Here is a 6,717-nt window from a genome sequence, read left to right on the forward strand (position 1 = left end):
ATCCATCCACAAGGTAACTACCACTTCACCCGACCAGGACACAACAGGGAGTTCAACGGAACAACATAGAAGATATTGGCGCCCACAACCAATCATACACCGTGCTGGACAGCAACAACACGATGAGGAAACTACTCTGCCTGAAATTTACGTCAACGCCCAGGGCAGGTAAGCGGAACATTAACGGCCACAAGGCAGAAGATTCCGCTGGTGCACTTCAATTCAAATAACCAAATACAGTGAAATTCCACCGTAGGGAGGCTAGAATTTTCCAACTTGAAAACCATGTTGTTGCTCGCGGGAATATCCCAAAAGCCGACTACGAACTCCAACCGACACAATGTGAACAGTCTTGACTTGCTGGTAGGTTAAATCAAAACTCAACATTCGTGTCCACGGTCGGTGAGCCACGGACCTCTTAGCAATGGGAACAGCGCCACATTCTCCGACACCGCGTAGAGGCCGCCAGCGGGCCCCAGCCAGACTATGCCCCACCAAGAATTCCTCACTGCTCCACGCCAACCGATCGACTCACCAGAGCCAGTATGCTGACAACATTTAAAATAACTCGTCAGTCAAAGTCACACAAACTACACACAGTTTCATGAACACTTACACAAAGAACTAGACATTGCTAACGGCAGTGACCGTACAATAACAGGGACGAATTATGAGCCGGCACGTACAGCCAACCCACAAGCGATCGCCGGCCAAATACACGTCATCTGGCAAGACGACCGACCGACGACCAACCAAAGTCGTCCCCACTCCACTCATGTGTGTCAGCAACCGTAGGGCGAGTCATGGCGGTCCGGGCCTCACTGCTGCCGCGCCCCAACTGAACTTGTGCCAGGTCCCAACTAACTGCTGGCACGATCCAGCTGACTGGTAGAGCCGACCTAACAACACACGACAACCGGGAAGTAATAGCAACCAGCAAAGATAATACGCCAGGGCTTATGTCGATAAGGCCGCTGCTGCCGCTCACCAATAACTGAAATTAACATAACGAGATGGTAGTACAGTAAAACCCGGATGTCAAATGAGGTATAGCACGAACACGAGCCACGCAGTGCTCAACTACTAGGGCATTTCATAGTCTGCTACGCGAACGGTTCAAAAAATTTACTACCATTGCCATTGTACAGTGTGTAACGGATGTAAGTGCAGATATTTGTACATGTGGTGCCTTAATATGTACACCCATCAGTGTGTTGACTGTTTTTTATCTGAATCTAACAGCCTTTCCACAAACACACCTTTACGATCTGATGTTTTCTGATGGTCGTAACTGCACCACCAGGATTAATAGCTTCAGGATGTGATACCTGGGATCTTAACCTACACCACCATATAGTTGGTTGCAAAAAGTCAATTGCACCACTCAGGATCTCTCCTTGTAAGTGAACTACGCCTATCAGTATAGACTAACCGTTTTTTCTCAATAATCGACACTTCAACACCTAACCTGCAGTCCAGGTGGGAATAAGTATTAATGACTTGCTCTTACGACATATATTTGAAGGTACCTACCAACATAAAAACATGCGATATGTAATAGCTATAATTATTGGTCTGATATGTAAATACTGCTGTAATGTTGTTCATTGCACCGCCCTGTAGCAAGTTGAAGTATCTGCTCCTAAATCTGTTTTCTGATGTTAGATTCAAAATCTGATTTCCTGGAGACTGAGGATTCTTTTTTTTTATTCTTTTTAGTTGCACAGTTTACACAAGTGACGAAGTTCTGTTTACACGTGTGTTACCTGTCAAGGCATACCAGTTGAAAACAGCCAGAAGCCACAAGGTGCTCTCCTTGAACTGGCAGGTTTACCTTCCACTGGCACGCCCCAGTCACTGCATACGACAGGCAAAGTGCTGAAGTCAACAGGCTGTCAGGAAGAAGTAAAATAAAACACAGTTATTAAAATGATGAGAGATATAAGAATATAAAAGATTGAGACAGTCATGAATTAGGCCGATTAGATGGACATGTGTGCTCCAGGACTGATCATGTGCCAGGGACTTTCCCATCAGCGATCGACGAGACCATGATGTCAAACCTCCCAAAAGGAAATATGGACCACATTCATGAATAAAATCTAAAACAAATCTCCCGCTTCGTCGTCGCCATCTGACTGAGTTTAGGTATAGCAATAGGACATTTCCCACACACAATGGAGCGTTACAACGTCAACTGGTCTACATCTGAGACGATAGTTTCTCTTTGAGAACAGGAGAGGGAAAACTGCCATTCCCATAGCTGTATATAGTAATCCACGATTAGGATCAATGGATTCCAGAAATACCATTGCCTTATGGCTTGAGAGGAACCACATGTTAGGAAGCTGAGCGCAGGGAACAGCCGGCAGTTCTACAGGAAAAGCGTACCATCGGTTCGACAGGAAGACTGTTCGACAGGGAGTGTGTTTTATGGGCTCCAGCATGTTCAAAAGCATAACCGATCGATTATCATCCTTAACGATGTCTGTCTAGGAAATTTACCAATTTTGTAATGATTGGGAGGAACAAATGACGAAAGGTGGTAAATTCTCCATTTCCTTTGTATCTCGTGGAAGAGCACGCACAATGTGAGGGTCGTTCTTGCAACTGACCCGGTGAGAGGTTTCAACAGAGGAAGGCAGAGGAATCTGTGAGAGCTGCTTTTGGGGCTACAGTCCTGTGTAGGGACTCTTTTCCCCTACCAGGAGCAAACATGTGGTAGTTCAGGTATTCAGATGGCATGAACTAATACCGCATAAGTGACTAGCAAGTGGTCATGTCCCCGATATTTGCTGTCTTCGGAGCTTTCTGTTATGCCAGCTGCAAGATATCTCTATATGGTGTACTGGATGTAGCTGTCGTAGAGCTACCGATTCATCAGATAGAACCTCATAATTTGTTCTAAACAGAACAAGAGATATGTAGAGACGAAAGTGGGTGGAGCGTCCCCACCCTAGGAGCAATTGCAGACGCAGTGAGGGAAGTTTGGTTTCAACAAGCCGTTTTTCTTTATGTGATGAATAGGGGACAACCACGTAAAAAATTCTTTAAGTAAAAGACTCAAGGAGTGAGATTACGGCCCAGAGCGGTTCGTTATGAATGTAGTTCTGGATATGTATGAACAATTCTATGTAAGCAATGCGAGCAAAACACAGGCTCTGGTAGCGGAAAATTGGGAATTATGGGCGCATGCTCTACATTTCACTTACCACAAGGAGTTCTTAATCTGGCGGCCCCTGATGCATATAACTGAACAGCTGTGATAAATAAAGAATTCGTTAATGTAAAGAGATGGCAAGGCCACAGACCTCAAAGCATCGTCAAGATCGCGGTCATAAAAAAATTTGAAACTAAATACTGACACTTGCAGAACCTCATTCTCCTGTGTATGACCATTACTCTGAGATATGCCTGTTTGAACATAAAACGAACTGTGAAATACAAAGTACCAGATCAGTGGCAGTCGCGGACCTCCCAACGCCCTCTCCCCTCCCTGCCCCACGATTCACACATTATGACGGAAATGACGTGAACTGTCGTAGACATTTACCGGAGTAAACCATTCGTATAGCAGACTCCAGTGAATCATAGGGTCACTAATACAGTGACCCTCCCTAAATTCACACTAGGAGATAGGCGAAAGACTCCTCTGCTCAACTTACACAGTAAATTCTTGAGGCTAATCAGACTTTTTTTTGGTCATCAGTCTACTGACTGATTTGATGCGGCCCGCCACGAATTCCTTTCCTGTGCTAACCTCTTCATCTCAGAGTAGCACTTGCAACCTACATCCTCAATTATTTGCTTGGCGTATTCCAATCTCTGTCTTCCTCTACAGTTTTTGCCCTCTACAGCTACCTCTAGTACCATGGAAGTCATTCCCTCATGTCTTAGCAGATGTCCTATCATTCTGTCCCTTCTCCTTATCAGTGTTTTCCACATATTCCTTTCCTCTCCGACTCTGCGTAGAACCTCCTCATTCCTTACCTTATCAGTCCACCTAATTTTCAACATTTGTCTATAGCACCACATCTCAAATGCTTCGATTCTCTTCTGTTCCGGTTTTCCCACAGTCCATGTTTCACTACCATACAATGCTGTACTCCAGACGCACATCCTCAGAAATTTCTTCCTCAAATTAAGGCCGGTATTTGATATTAGTAGACTTCTCTTGGCCAGAAATGCCTTTTTTGCCATAGCGAGTCTGCTTTTGATGTCCTCCTTGCTCCGTCCGTCATTGGTTATTTTACTGCCTAGGTAACAGGATTCCTTAACTTCATTGACTTCGTGACCATCAATTCTGATGTTAAGTTTCTCGCTGTTCTCATTTCTACTACTTCTCATTACCTTCGTCTTTCTCCGATTTACTCTCAAACCATACTGTGTACTCATTAGACTGTTCATTCCGTTCAGCAGATCATTTAATTCTTCTTCACTTTCACTCAGGATAACAATGTCATCAGCGAATCGTATCATTGATATCCTTTCACCTTGTATTTTAATTCCACTCCTGAACCTCTCTTTTATTTCCATCATTGCTTCCTCGATGTACAGATTGAAGAGTAGGGGCGAAAGGCTACAGCCTTGTCTTACACCCTTCTTAATACGAGCACTTCGTTCTTGATCGTCCACTCTTATTATTCCCTCTTGGTTGTTGTACATATTGTATACGACCCGTCTCTCCCTATAGCTTACGCCTACTTTTTTCAGAATCTCGAACAGCTTGCACCATTTTATATTGTCGAACGCTTTTTCCAGGTCGACAAATCCTATGAAAGTGTCTTGATTTTTCTTTAGCCTTGCTTCCATTATTAGCCGTAACGTCAGAATTGCATCTCTCGTCCCTTTACTTTTCCTAAAGCCAAACTGATCGTCACCTAGCGCATTCTCAATTTTCTTTTCCATTCTTCTGTATATTATTCTTGTAAGTAGTTTCGATGCATGAGCTGTTAAGCTGATTGTGCGATAATTCTCGCACTTGTCAGCTCTTGCCGTCTTCGGAATTGTGTGGATGATGCTTTTCCGAAAGTCAGATGGTATGTCGCCAGACACATATATTCTACACACCAACGTGAATAGTCGTTTTGTTGCCACTTCCTCCAATGATTTTAGAAATTCTGATCGAATGTTATCTACCCCTTCTGCCTTATTTGACCGTAAGTCCTCCAAAGCTCTTTTAAATTCCGATTCTAATACTGGATCCCCTATCTCTTCTAAATCGACTCCTGTTTCTTCTTCTATCACATCAGACAAATCTTCACCCTCATAGAGGCTTTCAATGTATTCTTTCCACCTATCTGCTCTCTCCTCTTCTCCATTTAACTGTGGAATTCCCGTTGCACTCTTAATGTTACCATCGTTGCTTTTAATGTCACCAAAGGTTGTTTTGACTTTTCTGTATGCTGAGTCTGTCCTTCCGACAATCATATCTTTTTCGATGTCTTCACATTTTTCCTGCAGCCATTTCGTCTTAGCTTCCCTGCACTTCCTATTTATTTCATTCCTCAGCGACTTGTATTTCTGTATTCCTGATTTTCCCGGAACATGTTTGTACTTCCTCCTTTCATCAATCAACTGAAGTATTTCTTCTGTTACCCATGGTTTCTTCGCAGCTACCTTCTTTGTACCTATGTTTTCCTTCCCAACTTTTGTGATGGCCCTTTTTAGAGATGTCCATTCCTCTTCAACTGTACTGCCTACTGCGCTACTCCTTATTGCTGTATCTATAGCGTTAGAGAACTTCAAACGTACCTCGTCATTCCTTAGTACTTCCGTATCCCATTTCTTTGAAGTATTGATTCTTCCTGACTAATGTCTTGAACTTCAGCCTACTCTTCATCACTACTATACTGTGATCTGAGTTTATATCTGCTCCTGGGTACGCCTTACAATCCAGTATCTGATTTCGGAATCTCTGTCTGACCATGATGTAATCTAATTGAAATCTTCCCGTATCTCCCGGCCTTTTCCAAGTATACCTCCTCCTCTTGTGGTTCTTGAACAGGGTATTCGCTATTACTAGCCGAAACTTGTTACAGAACTCAATTAGTCTTTCTCCTCTTTCATTCCTTGTCCCAAGCCCATATTCTCCTGTAACCTTTTCTTCTACTCCTTCCCCTACAACTGCATTCCAGTCGCCCATGACTATTAGATTTTCGTCCCCCTTTACATACTGCATACCCTTTCAATATCTTCATACACTTTCTCTATCTGTTCATCTTCAGCTTGCGACGTCGGCATGTATACCTGAACTATCGTTGTCGGTGTTGGTTTGCTGTCGATTCTGATTAGAACAACCCTGTCACTGAACCGTTCACAGTAACACACCCTCTGCCCTATCTTCCTATTCATAACGAATCCCACACCTGTTATATCATTTTCTGCTGCTGTTGATATTACCCGATACTCATCTGACCAGAAATCCTTGTCTTCCTTCCACTTCACTTCACTGACACCTACTATATCTAGATTGAGCCTTTCCATTTCCCTTTTCAGATTTTCTAGTTTCCCTACCACGTTCAAGCTTCTGACATTCCACGCCCCGACTAGTAGAACGTTATCCTTTCGTTGATTATTCAATCTTTTTCTCATGGTAACCTCCCCCTTGGCAGTCCCCTCCCGGAGATCCGAATGGGGGACTATTCCGGAATCTTTTGCCAATGGAGAGATCATCATGACACTTCTTCAATTACAGGCCACATGTCCTGTGGATAC

Source organism: Schistocerca serialis, chromosome 4 (assembly GCF_023864345.2).
Source record: "Schistocerca serialis cubense isolate TAMUIC-IGC-003099 chromosome 4, iqSchSeri2.2, whole genome shotgun sequence".
NCBI lineage: Eukaryota > Metazoa > Arthropoda > Insecta > Orthoptera > Acrididae > Schistocerca > Schistocerca serialis.